Genomic DNA, 15,330 nt, shown 5'->3' on the forward strand with positions numbered 1-15,330 from the left:
CTCGTTGAATGTGAAAATTTTCAAAGTCCGAAAGAGACGCGCGTCACTCGTTGGATCAAAAAATTTTCGGAGTCCGGAAGGGTCGCGCATCACTCGTTGGATCTAAAAATTTTGAACCTCCGGAAGAGTCGCACATTACTCGTTGAATCAAGAAATTTCCGAAGTCCGACGCGGTCGCGCCTCACTCGTTGGATCAAAGAATTTTCGAAGTCCGAAAGAGTCGCGCATCGCTCGTCAAATCAAAGAATCTTCAAAGTCCGGGAGGGTCGCGCATTACTCGTTGAATCGGAAAATTTTCAAAGTCCGACGGAGTCGCGCATCACTCGTTTGATCGGAAAACTTTCAAAGTATGAAGCAGTCGCGTGTCACTCGTTGGATTGATGAATTTTCAAAGTCCGATAAAGTCGTGCATCACTCGTTGAATCGAAAAATTTTCGAAGTCTGAGAAAGTCGCGCATCACTCTTCGGAACGAAAAATTCTCCAAGTTCGGAGGAGTCGCGCATCACTTGTGAGATCAAGAAATCTTCGGAGTCCGACGCGGTCGCGCATCACTTGTTGGATCAAAAACTTTTCAAAGTCCGACGCAGTCGCGCATCACTCGTTGGATCGGAAAATTTCCAAAGTATCAGCAGTCGCGCGTCACTCGTTGGATTTATGAATTTTCAAAGTCCGATAAAGTCGCGCATCACTCGTTGGATCAAAAAATTTTCAAAGTCGGACGCAGTCACGCATCACTCGTTGAATCACAAAATTTTCGAAGTCCGAAAAAGTCGCGCATCACTCGTTGGATCGGAAAATTTCCAAAGTCCGAAAGAGTCGCGCATCACTCGTTGAATGTGAAAATTTTCAAAGTCCGAGAGAGACGCGCATCACTCGTTGGATCAAAAAATTTTCGGAGTCCGGAAGGGTCGCGCATCACTCGTTGGATCTAAAAATTTTGAACCTCCGGAAGAGTCGCACATTACTCGTTGAATCAAGAAATTTCCGAAGTCCGACGCGGACGCGCCTCACTCGTTGGATCAAAGAATTTTCGAAGTCCGAAAGAGTCGCGCATCGCTCGTCAAATCAAAGAATCTTCAAAGTCCGGGAGGGTCGCGCATTACTCGTTGAATCGGAAAAATTTTCAAAGTCCGACGGAGTCGCGCATCACTCGTTCGATCGGAAAACTTTCAAAGTCCGGCGGATCCGCGCATCACTCGTTAGATCAAAAGATTTTCAAAGTCTGATGGAGTCGCGGATTACTCGTTAAATCATGAAATCTTCGGAGTCCGACGCAGTCGCGCATCACTCGTTGGATCGGAAAATTTTCAAAGTATGAAGCAGTCGCGCGTCACTCGTTGGATTAATAAATTTTCAAAGTCCGATGAAGTCGTGCATCACTCGTTGAATCAAAAAATTTTCGAAGTCTGAGAAAGTCGCGCATCACTCGTTGGATCAAAAAATTTCCAAAGTCCGATAAAGTCGCGCATCACTCGTTGGATCGGAAATTTTTCGAAGTCCGAAAGAGTCGCGCATCACTCGTTGGATCGAAAAATTTCCGAATTCCGGAAAGGTCGCGCATCACTCGTTGAATCAAAAAATTTTGAGAGTCCGACGCAGTCGCGCATCACTCGTTGGATCAGGAAATTTTGGAAGTCCGACGCAGTCGCGCATCACTTGTTGGTTCGAAAAATTCCCAAGGTCCGGAGGTCGCGCATCACTCAATGGATCGAACGATTTCTAAAGTCCGAAAGATTTGCACATCACTGGTTGGATCGAAAAAATTTCCAAAGTCCGATAGAGTCGCGCATCGCTCGTTAAATCGAAGAATTTTCAAAGTCCGGCGGAGCCGCGCATCACTCGTTGGATGAAAAATCTTCTGAAGTCTGAAGCAGTCGCGCATCACTCGTTGGATCAAAAAATTTTCAAAGTCCGACGCAGTCGCGCATCACTCCTTGGATCGAAAAATTTCCAAAGTCCGGGAGGGTCGCGCATTACTCGTTGGATCAAAAGATTTTCAAAGTCCGGAAGAGTCGCGCATCATTGTTGAATCAGAATATTTTCGATGTCCAGAAGGGTCGCGCATCACTCGTTGGATCGAGAAATTTTCAAATTTCGAAAGAAGCGCGCATCACTCTTCGGATCGAAGAATTTTCCAAGTCCGACGGAGTCGCGCATCACTCGTTGAATCGAAAAATTTTCGAAGTCCGAAAGAGTCGCGCATCACTTTTCGGAACGAAAAATTTTCCAAGTCCGACGGCGCTGCGCATCATTCGTTGGATTGGAAAATTTTCAAAGTATGAAGCAGTCGCGAATCACTCGTTGGATCAAGGAATTTTCAAAGTCCGATGGAGTAGCGCATCACTCGTTGGATCGAAGAATTTTTAAAGTCCGAAGGAGTCGCGCATCACTTTTCGAAACGAAAAATTTTCCAAGTCCGACGGAGTCGCGCATCACTCGTTGGATCCGAAAATTTTCAAAGTCCGACAAAGTCGCGCATCACTCGTTGGATCAGGAAATTTTGGAAGTCCGACGCAGTCGCGCATCACTCGTTGGTTCGAAAAATTCCTGAGGTCCGGAGGTCGCGCATCACTCAATGGATCGAACGATTTCTAAAGTCCGAAAGATTGACACATCACTGGTTGGATCGAAAAAATTTTCAAAGTCCGATAGAGTCGCGCATCGCTCGTTAATTCGAAGAATTTTCAAGGTCCGGCGGAGCCGCGCATCACTCGTTGGATGAAAAATCTTTCGAAGTCTGAAGCAGTCGCGCATCACTCGTTAGATCGAAGAATTTTGAGAGTCCAACGCAGTCGCGCATCACTCGTTGGATCAAAAAATCTAAAGTCCGACGCAGTCGCGCATCACTCCTTGGATCGGAAAATTTCCAAAGTCCGGGAGGGTCGCGCATTACTCGTTGGATCAAAAGATTTTCAAAGTCCGATAGAGTCGCGCATCACTCGTTGAATCGAAAAATTTTCAAAGTCCGACGGAGTCGCGCATCACTCGTTGAATCGAAAAATTTTCAAAGTCCGACGGAGTCGCGCATCACTCGTTAGATCAAAAGATTTTCAAAGTCTGATAAAGTCGCGAATCACTTGTTGAATCAAGGAATCTTCGGAGTCCGACGCGGTCGCACATCACTCGTTGGATCAAAAACTTTTCAAAGTCCGACGCAGTCGCGCATCACTCGTTGGATCAGGAAATTTTCAAAGTATGAAGCAGTCGCGCGTCACTCGTTGGATTGATGAATTTTCAAAGTCCGATAAAGTCGTGCATCACTCGTTGAATCGGAAAATTTTCAAAGTCTGAGAAAGTCGCGCATCACTCTTCGGAACAGGAAATTCTCCAAGTCCGAAGCAGTCGCGCATCACTCGTTACATTGGGAGATTTCTAAAGTCCGATAGAATCGCGCATCAATCGTGGGATTTAGAGATCTTCGAAGTCCGAAAGAGTCGCGATTCACTCGTTGGATTGGAAAATCTTTGAAGTCCGAAGCAGTAGCGCATCACTCGTTAGATCAAAAGATTTTCAAAGTCTGATAAAGTCGCGAATCACTCGTCAAATCAAGAAATCTTCGGAGTCCGACGCGGTCGCGAATCACTCGTTGGATCAAAAACTTTTCAAAGTCCGACGCAGTCGCGCATCACTCGTTGGATCGGAAAATTTTCAAAGTATGAAGCAGTCGCGCGTCACTCGTTGGATTGATGAATTTTCAAAGTCCGATGAAGTTGTGCATCACTCGTTGAATCGAAAAATTTTCAAAGTCTGAGAAAGTCGCGCATCACTCTTCGGAACGAAAAATTCTCCAAGTTCGAAGGAGTCGCGCATCACTTGTTAGATCAAGAAATCTTCGGAGTCCGACGCGGTCGCGCATTACTTGTTGGATCAAAAACTTTTCAAAGTCCGACGCAGTCGCGCATCACTCGTTGGATCGGAAAATTTCCAAAGTATGAAGCAGTCGCGCGTCACTCGTTGGATTTATAAATTTTCAAAGTCCGATAAAGTCGCGCATCACTCATTGGATCAAAAACTATTCGAAGTCCGACGCAGTCGCGCATCACTCGTTGGATCGGAAGATTTTCAAAGTATGAAGCAGTCGCGCGTCACTCTTTGGATTGATAAATTTTCAAAGTCCGATGAAGTCGTGCATCACTCGTTGAATCGAAAAATTTTCTAAGTCTGAGAAAGTCGCGCATCACTCTTCGGAACGAAAAATTCTCCAAGTTCGAAGGAGTCGCGCATCACTTATTAGATCAAGAAATCTTCGGATCCCGACGCGGTCGCGCATTACTTGTTGGATCAAAAACTTTTCGAAGTCCGACGCAGTCGCGCATCACTCGTTGGATCGGAAAATTTTCAAAGTATGAGAAAGTCGCGCATCACTCGTTGGATCAAAAAATTTTCAAAGTCTGAGAAAGTCGCGCATCACTCGTTGGATCAAAAAATTTTCCAAGTCCGATAAAGTCGCGCATCACTCGTTGGATCGGAAATTTTTCGAAGTCCGGAAGAGTCGCGCATCACTCGTTGGATCGAAAAATTTCCGAAATCCGGAAAGGTCGCGCATCACTTGTTGGATCAAAAAATTTTGAAAGTCCGACGCAGTCGCGCATCACTCGTTGGATCAGGAAATTTTGAAAGTCCGACGCAGTCGCGCATCACTCGTTGGTTCGAAAAATTCCCAAGGTCCGGAGGTCGCGCATCACTCAATGGATCGAACGATTTCTGAAGTCCGAAAGATTTGCACATCACTGGTTGGATCGAAAAAATTTTCAAAGTCCGATAGAGTCGCGCATCGCTCGTTAAATCGGAAAATTTCCAAAGTCCGGCGGAGCCGCGCATCACTCGTTGGATGAAAAATCTTTCGAAGTCTGAAGCAGTCGCGCATCACTCGTTAGATCGGAGAATTTTCAGAGTCTAACGCAGTCGCGCATCACTCGTTGGATCGGAAAATTTTCAAAGTCCGACGCAGTCGCGCATCACTCTTTGGATCGGAAAATTTTCAAAGTCCGGCGGAGCCGCGCATCACTTGTTAGATCAAAAGATTTCCAAAGTCTGATAGAGTCGCGAATTACTCGTTAAATCATGAAATCTTCGGAGTCCGACGCAGTCGCGCATCACTCGTTGGATCGGAAAATTTTCGAAGTATGAAGCAATCGCGCGTCACTCGTTGGATTGATGAATTTTCAGAGTCCGAAGAAGTCGTGCATCACTCGTTGAATCAAAAAATTTTCAAAGTCTGAGAAAGTCGCGCATCACTCGTTGGATCAAAAAATTTCCGAAATCCGGAAAGGTCGCGCATCACTTGTTGGATCAAAAAATTTTGAAAGTCCGACGCAGTCGCGCATCACTCGTTGGATCAGGAAATTTTGAAAGTCCGACGCAGTCGCGCATCACTCGTTGGTTCGAAAAATTCCCAAGGTCCGGAGGTCGCGCATCACTCAATGGATCGAACGATTTCTAAAGTCCGAACGATTGACACATCACTGGTTGGATCGAAAAAATTTTCAAAGTCCGATAGAGTCGCGCATCGCTCGTTAATTTGAAGAATTCTCAAAGTCCGGCGGAGCCGCGCATCACTCGTTGGATGAAAAATCTTTCGAAGTCTGGAGCAGTCGCGCATCACTCGTTACATCGAAGAATTTTGAGAGTCCAACGCAGTCGCGCATCACTCGTTGGATCAAAAAATTTTCAAAGTCCGACGCAGTCGCGCATCACTCCTTGGATCGGAAAATTTCCAAAGTCCGGGAGGGTCGCGCATGACTCGTTGGATCGAAAGATTTTCAAAATCCGATAGAGTCGCGCATCACTCGTTGAATCGAAAAATTTTCAAAGTCCGATAGAGTCGCGCATCGCTCGTTAATTTGAAGAATTTTCAAAGTCCGGCGGAGCCGCGCATCACTCGTTGGATGAAAAATCTTTCGAAGTCTGGAGCAGTCGCGCATCACTCGTTAAATCGAAGAATTTTGAGAGTCCAACGCAGTCGCGCATCACTCGTTGGATCAAAAAATTTTCAAAGTTCGAAGGAGTCGCGCATCACTTATTAAATCAAGAAATCTTCGGATCCCGACGCGGTCGCGCATTACTTGTTGGATCAAAAACTTTGAAAAGTCCGACGCAGTCGCGCATCACTCGTTGGATGAAAAATCTTTCGAAGTCTGGAGCAGTCGCGCATTACTCGTTAGATCGAAGAATTTTGAGAGTCCAACGCAGTCGCGCATCACTCGTTGGATCAAAAAATTTTCAAAGTCCGACGCAGTCGCGCATCACTCCTTGGATCGGAAAATTTTCAAAGTCCGGAAGGGTCGCGCATTACTCGTTGGATCAAAAGATTTTCAAAGTCCGATAGAGTCGCGCATCACTCGTTGAATCGAAGAATTTTTAAAGTCCGACGGAGTCGCGCATCACTCGTTGAATCGGAAAATTTTCAAAGTCCGACGGAGTCGCGCATCACTCGTTAGATCAAAAGATTTTCAAAGTCTGATAAAGTCGCGAATCACTCGTTGAATCAAGGAATCTTCGGAGTCCGACGCGGTCGCGCATCACTCGTTGGATCAAAAACTTTTCAAAGTCCGACGCAGTCGCGCATCACTCGTTGGATCAGAAAATTTTCAAAGTATGAAGCAGTCGCGCGTCACTCGTTGGATTGATGAATTTTCAAAGTCCGATAAAGTCGTGCATCACTCGTTGAATCGAAAAATTTTCAAAGTCTGAGGAAGTCGCGCATCACTCTTCGGAACGAAAAATTCTCCAAGTTCGGAGGAGTCGCGCATCACTTGTTAGATCAAGAAATCTTCGGAGTCCGACGCGGTCGCGCATCACTTGTTCGATCAAAAACTTTTCAAAGTCCGACGCAGTCGCGCATCACTCGTTGGATCGGAAAATTTTCAAAGTATCAGCAGTCGCGCGTCACTCGTTGGATTTATGAAATCTCAAAGTCCGATAAAGTCGCGCATCACTCGTTGGATCAAAAAATTTTCAAAGTCGGACGCAGTCACGCATCACTCGTTGAATCACAAAATTTTCGAAGTCCGAAAAAGTCGCGCATCACTCGTTGGATCGGAAAATTTCCAAAGTCCGGAAGAGTCGCGCATCACTCGTTGAATGTGAAAATTTTCAAAGTCCGAAAGAGACGCGCATCACTCGTTGGATCAAAAAATTTTCGGAGTCCGGAAGGGTCGCGCATCACTCGTTGGATCTAAAAATTTTGAACCTCCGGAAGAGTCGCACATTACTCGTTGAATCAAGAAATCTCCGAAGTCCGACGCGGTCGCGCCTCACTCGTTGGATCAAAGAATTTTCGAAGTCCGAAAGAGTCGCGCATCGCTCGTCAAATCAAAGAATCTTCAAAGTCCGGGAGGGTCGCGCATTACTCGTTGAATCGGAAAATTTTCAAAGTCCGACGGAGTCGCGCATCACTCGTTTGATCGGAAAACTTTCAAAGTATGAAGCAGTCGCGTGTCACTCGTTGGATTGATGAATTTTCAAAGTCCGATAAAGTCGTGCATCACTCGTTGAATCGAAAAATTTCCGAAGTCTGAGAAAGTCGCGCATCACTCTTCGGAACGAAAAATTCTCCAAGTTCGGAGGAGTCGCGCATCACTTGTGAGATCAAGAAATCTTCGGAGTCCGACGCGGTCGCGCATCACTTGTTGGATCAAAAACTTTTCAAAGTCCGACGCAGTCGCGCATCACTCGTTGGATCGGAAAATTTCCAAAGTATCAGCAGTCGCGCGTCACTCGTTGGATTTATGAATTTTCAAAGTCCGATAAAGTCGCGCATCACTCGTTGGATCAAAAAATTTTCAAAGTCGGACGCAGTCACGCATCACTCGTTGAATCACAAAATTTTCGAAGTCCGAAAAAGTCGCGCATCACTCGTTGGATCGGAAAATTTCCAAAGTCCGAAAGAGTCGCGCATCACTCGTTGAATGTGAAAATTTTCAAAGTCCGAAAGAGACGCGCATCACTCGTTGGATCAAAAAATTTTCGGAGTCCGGAAGGGTCGCGCATCACTCGTTGGATCTAAAAATTTTGAACCTCCGGAAGAGTCGCACATTACTCGTTGAATCAAGAAATTTCCGAAGTCCGACGCGGTCGCGCCTCACTCGTTGGATCAAAGAATTTTCGAAGTCCGAAAGAGTCGCGCATCGCTCGTCAAATCAAAGAATCTTCAAAGTCCGGGAGGGTCGCGCATTACTCGTTGAATCGGAAAAATTTTCAAAGTCCGACGAAGTCGCGCATCACTCGTTCGATCGGAAAACTTTCAAAGTCCGGCGGAGCCGCGCATCACTCGTTAGATCAAAAGATTTTCAAAGTCTGATGGAGTCGCGGATTACTCGTTAAATCATGAAATCTTCGGAGTCCGACGCAGTCGCGCATCACTCGTTGGATCGGAAAATTTTCAAAGTATGAAGCAGTCGCGCGTCACTCGTTGGATTGATAAATTTTCAAAGTCCGATGAAGTCGTGCATCACTCGTTGAATCAAAAAATTTTCGAAGTCTGAGAAAGTCGCGCATCACTCGTTGGATCAAAAAATTTCCAAAGTCCGATAAAGTCGCGCATCACTCGTTGGATCGGAAATTTTTCGAAGTCCGAAAGAGTCGCGCATCACTCGTTGGATCGAAAAATTTCCGAATTCCGGAAAGGTCGCGCATCACTCGTTGAATCAAAAAATTTTGAGAGTCCGACGCAGTCGCGCATCACTCGTTGGATCAGGAAATTTTGGAAGTCCGACGCAGTCGCGCATCACTCGTTGGTTCGAAAAATTCCCAAGGTCCGGAGGTCGCGCATCACTCAATGGATCGAACGATTTCTAAAGTCCGAAAGATTTGCACATCACTGGTTGGATCGAAAAAATTTTCAAAGTCCGATAGAGTCGCGCATCGCTCGTTAAATCGAAGAATTTTCAAAGTCCGGCGGAGCCGCGCATCACTCGTTGGATGAAAAATCTTCCGAAGTCTGAAGCAGTCGCGCATCACTCGTTGGATCAAAAAATTTTCAAAGTCCGACGCAGTCGCGCATCACTCCTTGGATCGAAAAATTTCCAAAGTCCGGGAGGGTCGCGCATTACTCGTTGGATCAAAAGATTTTTAAAGTCCGATAGAGTCGCGCATCACTCGTTGAATCGAAAAATTTTCAAAGTCCGACGGAGTCGCGCATCACTCGTTGGATCAAAAAATTTTCAAAGTCCGACGCAGTCGCGCATCACTCCTTGGATCGGAAAATTTCCAAAGTCCGGAAGGGTTGCGCATTACTCGTTGGATCAAAAGATTTTCAAAGTCCGATAGAGTCGCGCATCACTCGTTGAATCGAAAAATTTTCAAATTCCGACGGAGTCGCGCATCACTCCTTGGATCGGAAAATTTCCAAAGTCCGGGAGGGTTGCGCATTACTCGTTGGATCAAAAGATTTTCAAAGTCCGATAGAGTCGCGCATCACTCTTCGAAACAAAAAATTCTCCACGTCCGAAGCAGTCGCGCATCACTCGTTGGATCGAAAACTTTTTAAAGTCCGACGCAGTCGCGCATCACTCGTTGGATCAGGAAATTTTCAAAGTATGAAGCAGTCGCGCGTCACTCGTTGGATTGATGAATTTTCAAAGTCCGATGAAGTCGTGCATCACTCGTTGAATCGAAAAATTTCCAAAGTCTGAGAAAGTCGCGCATCACTCTTCGAAACAAAAAATTCTCCACGTCCGAAGCAGTCGCGCATCACTCGTTACATTGAGAGATTTTAAAAGTCCGATAGAATCGCGCATCAATCGTTGAATCGAGAGATCTTCGGAATCCAAAAGAGTCGCGCATCACTCGTTGGATTGGAAAATCTTCGAAGTCCGACGCAGTCGCGCATCACTTGTTGGATCGGAAAATTCTCAAAGTCCGAAGCAGTCGCGCATCACTCGTTGAATGTGAAAATTTTCAAAGTCCGGAAGAGACGCGCATTACTCGTTGGATCTCAAAATTTTGAACCTCCGGAAGAGTCGCACATTACTCGTTGAATCAAGAAATTTCCGAAGTCCGACGCGGTCGCGCCTCACTCGTTGGATCAAAGAATTTTCGAAGTCCGAAAGAGTCGCGCATCACTCGTTGAATCGAAAAATTTTCAAAGTCCGACGCAGTCGCGCATCACTCCTTGGATCGGAAAATTTCCAAAGTCCGGGAGGGTTGCGCATTACTCGTTGGATCAAAAGATTTTCAAAGTCCGATAGAGTCGCGCATCACTCGTTGAATCGAAAAATTTTCAAAGTCCGACGGAGTCGCGCATCACTCGTTGAAACGAAAAATTTTCAAAGTCCGACGGAGTCGCGCATCACTCGTTAGATCAAAAGATTTTCAAAGTCTGATAAAGTCGCGAATCACTTGTTGAATCAAGGAATCTTCGGAGTCCGACGCGGTCGCGCATAACTCGTTGGATCAAAAACTTTTCAAAGTCCGACGCAGTCGCGCATCACTCGTTGGATCAGGAAATTTTCAAAGTATGAAGCAGTCGCGCGTCACTCGTTGGATTGATGAATTTTCAAAGTCCGATAAAGTCGTGCATCACTCGTTGAATCGAAAAATTTCCAAAGTCTGAGAAAGTCGCGCATCACTCTTCGAAACAAAAAATTCTCCAAGTCCGAAGCAGTCGCGCATCACTCGTTACATTGAGAGATTTTCAAAGTCCGATAGAATCGCGCATCAATCGTTGAATCGAGAGATCTTCGAAGTCCGAAAGAGTCGCGCATCACTCGTTGGATTGGAAAATCTTCGAAGTCCGACGCAGTCGCGCATTACTTGTTGGATCGGAAAATTCTCAAAGTCCGAAGCAGTCGCGCATCACTCGTTGAATGTGAAAATTTTCAAAGTCCGAAAGAGACGCGCATCCTTCGTTGGATCTAAAAATTTTGAACCTCCGGAAGAGTCGCACATTACTCGTTGAATCAAGAAATTTCCGAAGTCCGACGCGGTCGCGCCTCACTTGTTGGATCAAAGAATTTTCGAAGTCCGAAAGAGTCGCGCATCACTCGTTGAATCGAAAAATTTTCAAAGTCCGACGGAGTCGCGCATCACTCGTTGGATCAAAAAATTTTCAAAGTCCGACGCAGTCGCGCATCACTCCTTGGATCGGAAAATTTCCAAAGTCCGGGAGGGTCGCGCATTACTCGTTGGATCAAAAAATTTTCAAAGTCCGATAGAGTCGCGCATCACTCGTTGAATCGAAGAATTTTCAAAGTCCGACGGAGTCGCGAATCACTTGTTGAATCAAGGAATCTTTGAAGTCCGACGCGGTCGCGCATCACTCGTTGGATCATAAACTTTTCAAAGTCCGACGCAGTCGCGCATCACTCGTTGGATCAGGAAATTTTCAAAGTATGAAGCAGTCGCGCGTCACTCGTTGGATTGATGAATTTTCAAAGTCCGATAAAGTCGTGCATCACTCGTTGAATCGGAAAATTTTTAAAGTCTGAAAAAATCGCGCATCACTCTTCGGAACAAAAAATTCTCCAAGTCTGAAGCAGTCGCGCATCACTCGTTACATTGAGAGATTTTCAAAGTCCGATAGAATCGCGCATCAATCGTGGGATTGAGAGATCTTCGAAGTCCGAAAGAGTCGCGCATCACTCGTTGGATTGGAAAATCTTTGAAGTCCGAAGCAGTAGCGCATCACTCGTTAGATCAAAAGATTTTCAAAGTCTGATAAAGTCGCGAATCACTCGTTAAATCAAGAAATCTTCGGAGTCCGACGCGGTCGCGCATCACTCGTTGGATCGGAAAATTTCCAAAGTATGAAGCAGTCGCGCGTCACTCGTTGGATTGATGAATTTTCAAAGTCCGATAAAGTTGTGCATCACTCTTTGAATCGAAAAATTTTCAAAGTCTGAGAAAGTCGCGCATCACTCTTCGGAACGAAAAATTCTCCAAGTTCGAAGGAGTCGCGCATCACTTGTTAGATCAAGAAATCTTCGGAGTCCGACGCGGTCGCGCATTACTTGTTGGATCAAAAACTTTTCAAAGTCCGACGCAGTCGCGCATCACTCGTTGGATCAGAAAATTTCCGAAGTATGAAGCAATCGCGCGTCACTCGTTGGATTTATAAATTTTCAAAGTCCGATAAAGTCGCGCATCACTCATTGGATCAAAAACTATTCGAAGTCCGACGCAGTCGCGCATCACTCGTTGGATCGGAAGATTTTCAAAGTATGAAGCAGTCGCGCGTCACTCGTTGGATTGATAAATTTTCAAAGTCCGATGAAGTCGTGCATTACTCGTTGAATCGAAAAATTTTCTAAGTCTGAGAAAGTCGCGCATCACTCTTCGGAACGAAAAATTCTCCAAGTTCGAAGGAGTCGCGCATCACCTATTAGATCAAGAAATCTTCGGATCCCGACGCGGTCGCGCATTACTTGTTGGATCAAAAACTTTTCAAAGTCCGACGCAGTCGCGCATCACTCGTTGGATCGGAAAATTTTCAAAGTATGAAGCAGTCGCGCGTCACTCGTTGGATTGATAAATTTTCAAAGTCCGATAAAGTCGCGCATCACTCGTCGGATCGAAAAACTTTCAAAGTTCGACGCAGTCACGCATCACTCGTTGGATCGAAAAATTTCTTAAGTCCGGAGCAGTCGCGCATCACTTGTTGGATCGAAAAATTTTCAAAGTCCGATAAAGTCGCGCATCACTCGTTGGATCGGAAATTCTTCGAAGTCCGAAAGAGTCGCGCATCACTCGTTGGATCAAAAAATTTCCGAAGTCCGGAAAGGTCGCGCATCACTCGTTGGATCAAAAAATTCTGAAATTACGACGCAGTCGCGCATAACTCGTTAGATCAGAAAATTTTTAAAGTCCGACGCAGTCGCGCATCACTCGTTGGTTCGAAAAATTTCCAAGGTCCGGAGGTCGCGCATCTCTCGATGGATCGAACGATTTCTAAAGTCCGAAAGATTTGCACATCACTGGTTGGATCGAAAAAATTTTCTAAGTCCGAAAGAGTCGCGCATCGCTCGTTAGATCGAAGAATTTTCAAAGTCCGGGAGGGTCGCGCATTACTCGTTGGATCAAAAGATTTTCAAAGTCCGATAGAGTCGCGCATCACTCGTTGAATCGGAAAATTTTCAAAGTCCGACGGAGTCGCGCATCACTCGTTGGATCAAAAAATTTTGAAAGTCCGACGCAGTCGCGCATCACTCGTTGGATCAGGAAATTTTGGAAGTCCGACGCAGTCGCGCATCACTCGTTGGTTCGAAAAATTCCCAAGGTCCGGAGGTCGCGCATCACTCAATGGATCGAACGATTTCTAAAGTCCGAAAGATTTGCACATTACTGGTTGGATCGAAAAAATTTTCAAAGTCCGATAGAGTCGCGCATCGCTCGTTGAATCGAAAAATTTTCAAAGTCCGGCGGAGCCGCGCATCTCTCGATTGATCGAACGATTTCTAAAGTCCGAAAGATTTGCACATCACTGGTTGGATCGAAAAAATTTTCGAAGTCCGACGCAGTCGCGCATCACTCCTTGGATCGATAAATTTTCAAAGTCCGGGGGGGTCGCGCATTACTCGTTGGATCAAAAGATTTTCGAAGTCCGATAGACTCGCGCATCACTCGTTGAATCGAAAAATTTTCAAAGTCCGACGGAGTCGCGCATCACTCGTTGAATCGAAAAATTTTCAAAGTCCGACGGAGTCGCGCATCACTCGTTAGATCAAAAGATTTTCAAAGTCTGATAAAGTCGCGAATCACTTGTTGAATCAAGGAATCTTCGGAGTCCGACGCGGTCGCGCATCACTCGTTGAATCGGAAAATTTTCAAAGTCTGAGAAGGTCGCGCATCACTCTTCGGAACAAAAACTTCTCCAAGTCCGAAGCAGTCGCGCATCACTCGTTACATTGAGAGATTTTCAAAGTCCGATAGAATCGCGGATCAATCGTGGGATTGGAAAATCTTTGAAGTCCGACGCAGTCGCGCATCACTTGTCGAATCAAAAAATTTTAAAAGCCCGACGCAGTCACGCATCACTCGTTAGTTCATGAATTTTCGGAAGTCCGGAGGTCGTGCATCACCTAATGAATCGAGAAATTCCTGGAGTCGGAAAGAGTCGCGCATCACTCGTTAAATCAAAAAATTTTCAAAGTCTGACGCAGTCGCGCATCACTTGTTGGATTGAAAAATTTTCAAAGTCCGATAGAGTCGCGCATCACTCGTTGGATCGAAAAATTTTCAAAGTCCGAAAGAGTCGCGCATGACTCTTCGGATCGAAGAATTTTTCAAGTCCGACAGAGTCGCGCATTACTCGTTGGATTGAAGGTTTTTCAAAGTCCGACGGAGCCGCGCATCACTCGTTGAATCGAAAATCTTTTAAAGTCCGACGCAGTCGCGCATCACTCGTTGGATCCGAAAATTTTCAAAGTCCGACGCAGTCGCGCATAACTCGTTGGATCGAAAAATTTTGAAAGTCTGGAAGTCGTAAATCACTCAATGAATCCAAAAATTCCTGGAGTCCGGAAGGGTCGCGCATCACTCGTTGGATCGGAAAATTTTCAAAGTCCAAAAGAGTCGCGCATCATTGTTGAATCAAAAAATTTCCGGAATCCAGAAGGGTCGCGCATCACTCGTTGGATCGAAAATTTTTTTGAGTCTGTGTAAGTCGCGCATCACTCGTTGAATCGATAAATCTTCGAAGTCCGAAAGAGTCGCGCATTACTTGTTGGATCGAAAAATTTCCAATGTCCGGAAGAGTCGCGCATCACTCGTTGAATCGAAAAATTTTTAAAGCCCGGAGAAGCCGCGCATCACTCCTTGCATCGAAAAATTCTCAAAGTCCGGAAGAGTCGCGCATCACTCGTTGGTTCGAGAATTTTTCAAGGTCCGGAGGTCGCGCTCCACTCAATGGATCGGAAAATTTCTGAATTCCGAAAGGGTCGCGCATCACACGTTGGATCAAAAGATTCCCGAAGGCCAAAAGATTCGCGCATTACTTGTTGGATCGCGAAATTTCCAAAGTCTTAGTGAGTAGCGCATCACTCGTTGGATCGAAGAATTTTCAAAGTCCGTAAAAGTCGCGCATCACTTTTTGGAACAAAAAATTTTCCAAGTCCGACGGAGTCGCGCATCACTCGTTGGATTGGAAAATTTTCAAAGTATGAAGCAGTCGCGCATTACTCGTTGGAATGAAGAATTTTCAAAGTCCGTTGGAGCCGCGCATCACTCGTTGAATCGAAAATCTTTTAGAGTCCGAAGCAGTCGCGCATCACTCGTTAGATCGGAGAATTTTTAGAGTTCAACGCAGTCGCTTCACTCGTTGGATCAAAAAATTTCCGGAATCCGACGCGGTCGCGCATCACTCGTTGGATCGAAAAATTTCCATAGTATGA

Source organism: Athalia rosae, chromosome 1, assembly GCF_917208135.1.
Source record: "Athalia rosae chromosome 1, iyAthRosa1.1, whole genome shotgun sequence".
Taxonomy (NCBI): Eukaryota; Metazoa; Arthropoda; class Insecta; order Hymenoptera; family Athaliidae; genus Athalia; species Athalia rosae.